Below are 4,176 nucleotides of genomic sequence, written 5' to 3' on the forward strand. Positions count from 1 at the left end.
AAAAAAGTTTCCTTAATTTTTTTTTGAAAAGTGCACGTATTCATCAAAAAAAGGAAATAAAAAGGCGAAATAAATCGTTACGGAAAAAGAGAGAAAAAGAAGAAAACAAATGGTTGAAATAATAAAAGAAGGCAAGCGAACATTTCTACTCAGGTCGTTGGATAGCGTAGTGGTTCATGCACCCCTGTGCGAAGGGAGAGTTCCCTAGTTCGAGTCCCGCCTCACGCACATTTTTTTTTATTTAGTTTCTAACGGAATAATGGAAAGAAGCGATGTTTGCTGAGAGCGAAGGTTTTCTGGGCCGGTCCATTATAGGTCTCCTTCAGGCGCCAGGGAGCTGTTCGGGCGCTTAACGCGCCGAATAGGAGCTCTCGAATATAGGGGCGCCCTTAGTTCCGTTCCGATCACCTTTTTCTGCTTTTCTTTAGTTTGCGCTATGATAAGCCTTGTCACATTTGGGTAAGCCGCCTCTTTTTTATTTAGTTTCTAACGAAATAACGGAAAGAAGCGATCGACTGGTTTGCTGAGAGCGAAGGTTTTCTGGGCCGGTCCACTATAGGTCTCCTTCAGGCGCCAGGGAGTTGTTCGGGCGCTTAACGCGCCAAGTAGGAGCTCTCGAATATAGGGCGCCCTTAGTTCCGTTCCGATCACCTTTTTCTGCTTTTCTTTGGTTTGCGCTATGATAAGCCTTGTCACATTTGGGTAAGCTGCCTCTAGTGGCTTTTCTTTTCCTTCTCTTCTTTCTTTCTGTTCACTTCATTCTGTTAGGTTCGTTCCTTTTCTTTTCAAACAATGTTTCTTATCATACACCATATATTCAATACTCCCTCTTCCTGAATTATTTGTCTTAAATTTGTCTAAATATGGTTGTATCTAGACGGAGGTAATATATTCTGGAGATACATGAAAACCTAATTTATATTTCACATTCATGTATTTAATTGAAAAGTGTCCATATGCTTCAAAAATATATTCATGTTTTCTTAGAAGAATGTATTTTAGAGGTACATGAAAACCTAATTTATCTTTAACGTTAATGTATTTAATTGGAAAGTGTCCATATGCTTCAAAAACATATGCATGTTTTTATAAAAGTGGTCTGTATATTTTAGAAAACATGCATATTGAAAGAATACTCACCAAGTATTACGAAATTGTATTTGCATTGCAAAAACTATTCATTAGGTGTTAAAAATAATTTCTTGAGAAAATATTCATTATTTATTTTTAAAAATCACTTAATCTAATTATAAAAGTATATTGTGGAAAATTGTTAACATGTGTAAAAAAATACGTTTATACAAAAATGTACAATGTGTATGAAAAAAATGTAATCATGTATTTGAAAATGTTTCATATGTATACAAAAATTTACACCATGTATAAAAAGTCTAGACATCAAAACTTATATTTGAAAAAAATCATGTACCCCAAAAATGTTAAACATGCATAATGAAAATGTAGAATGCAGAAAATATAGAATGAAAAAAACATGAATATGTGTTTTAAAAATTATTAAACATGTCTTCAAAAATTATCCTAATGTATACAAATAATGTAGAATGTGGAATAAACAATTAGAGATAAAAAGTAGATTGAAAAAAATGTTAATTATGTGTTTTAAAAATGTTAAACTAATACATATAAAAAATTCTGTTATATGCAGAAAATGAAGTATGTGTTTGAAATAAATTGGCATGAAAACATATGTGAAAAAATGTTAATCATGTATTTCAAAAAAATATTGGAAATTTTATAGAAATGTTCCTGTTCTACACAAACGAGAAATAAGAAAGTCAATGAAAATAAAAAAGAAACATATAAAAGCAAAGAAAACCAATAAAAATAAAAAAGATACAAATAAAACCAAAGAAATAAGAAAAATAAAAATAAAAACAAAGAAATTAAACCACTGCAAAAGAATGAAAAATGGTGAAACCGAGAAAGAAACAAAGAAAAAATAATGAAAACCAATAAAGAAAAAGGAAACCCTAGAAAGAATGAACAAAAGAAAAAAGAAAAAAACCAAGAAAGAAACAAAAAACAATGGAAAATGAGGAAAAAGAAAAGAAAAAGGAAAAACCCGGTGCAAGCCCGTAAACAAATATAGAAAGCCAGTGAAGAAACAAAGAAATGGGAGAAAATAAAATGACAGAGAATGAAACAAATAAAACTGAGAAAAGAAAAGAAACCGATAAAACCTCGAGGCCGCGAGGCTTTTGTGTCTCAACGGTTGGCTGAATGGGATGTGTTGGCATGGGGTTTGGTGAGCTCCGGGTGAAAATCTCGCACGGACTTTGGTTGTTGCCCGCGACGATGACGTCCTTAGACATCATTGCCCTCCTTGGAGGCGTTGTCGTGAAGCCCCTTCACCTCCCCTGTCTTCTAGGTCTCATGCTCTCCGGTTGAAAACCCAAGTTCCATCCTTGGTTGGAGCAGGCGTGGGAGTCATTCCCTTTGCTTGTGCGTCGCCTTGGAGATTTAACCTACTTTCAGATGACACCCCAGCCTTGCAGGTTTAGCCTACTTTCGGAGGATAGTTACTTGTGCGTGGCCTTGCGGTCAGTGTGGAAGCTGGAGTGGTGACTCCGAAGTTGGCTGGGTGTCATCTCAGGTTGCTTGGGCAGCAGAATCATCAGCCCATCCGCTTCGTGGCCTGGGGGCGGTTTCGGTGAGTGTTGTTGATTGTATGCCGGAGCGGCGGCTCTGGGTCGTGTTGTAGGGTGCTATCTCTGGCTGCTTGGGCGGCAAAGTCATCAGTTCGTTCGGTACATGGCCTCGGGGCGATTTGTGGATGTTGTAGTGGGTTGTAAGTTAGAGTGGCGGCTCCAAATCGTGTTATGGGGTGTCGTCTCTGGTTGCTTGCGCGGCAAAGTCGTCGACTCGTCCGGTACGCGGCCTTGGGGCCGGTCCGTGTGCCGGAGCGGCGACTCCAGGTCGTGTGATAGAGTGCCGACTCTGGTTCGACAGAGTAGCCGGCTCGCATAAGGCGTAGCCTGGGGCCTAGCATGATTGGCAATGTATCATTTTTCAGCCACTTTTCCTCATAAACTAGTCAATTCCTTTTTTTTATATCAAAAGAGAGAGCTCTTGTTAGGGCATGTACAATGCATAGCCTCAAGGTGATGTCTCGCATGCCATGTAGGATCGGATATGATGTAAAGTAGGTTCGGATAGGAAAGTGGGATCCTCTCCAAGAGGCGGGTGCTTGAAAAGAAAAAGTGTGGTCCGGTGACAAAAACTGAAAAGTTTGGAGTAAAAAGTAGAGATGCATGTGTAATAGAGTCTTTATTTTCTATTTCTTAATAAGGTCCACTAGTGGTAGTTTGCATTGGGGAGAAAAAATAAATATAGGTGTCTCAAATTACTTTTTGTCATGGGGCATATGTAACCATATACCACCATTGTACATGCCCTTAGGACATGTAAAATGGATAGCCTCAAGGTGATGCCTCACATGCCATGTAGGATCGGATATGACGTAAAGTAGGTTCGGATAGAGAAGCGGGATCCTCTTTAGAAGACGGGTGCTTGAAGAGAAAAAGTGTGGTCTGAAGACAAAAGCTGAAAAAGTTGGAGTGAAAAGTAAAGATGCATGCATATTAGTCTTTATTTTCTATTTCTTAATGAGGCTCACTAGTGATAACTTGCATTGGAGAAAAATTTTTAATATAAATGCCTCAAATTACTTTTTATCATGGGACATATGTATCCATATGCCACCATTATACATGCCCTTAGGTGCTCGAAAAAATGTGCATGAACACGCTCCACACACTCGGACCAACGAGCAAAGCGTTCTTTCTTCCCCATCTCGATAAAGTGTGCATGAGGCCCACATTTTGACTTACATAATGGTTAAAAAGTAACACGTGGCACAATGATTTGCCACGTCACATGGGACATGTGGGTCTCGCCTATCAAAAACATAGTTAGAATGAGCTGCCTAGCGAATTAGTGTTGTCAGTCATCTCCAACGTGGAACCCATAAATTTCCTTCTACCTCCGTCCGCGGACGGAGGCATCAATCCATTGACACAGATATGTAAGACGGTCATCCAATTCTATATACATATATTTTAATAACTTTTTGAATCAATCAGACAGAATTCGTACAAACACGACGAATTTCATATAAACCAGACGATATTCATTACATTTTGAACATTTTTTAAC

The sequence above is a fragment of the Triticum urartu genome, chromosome 6A (assembly GCF_056163025.1).
Source record: "Triticum urartu cultivar PI428250 chromosome 6A, HENAU_Tu73, whole genome shotgun sequence".
Lineage (NCBI taxonomy): Eukaryota > Viridiplantae > Streptophyta > Magnoliopsida > Poales > Poaceae > Triticum > Triticum urartu.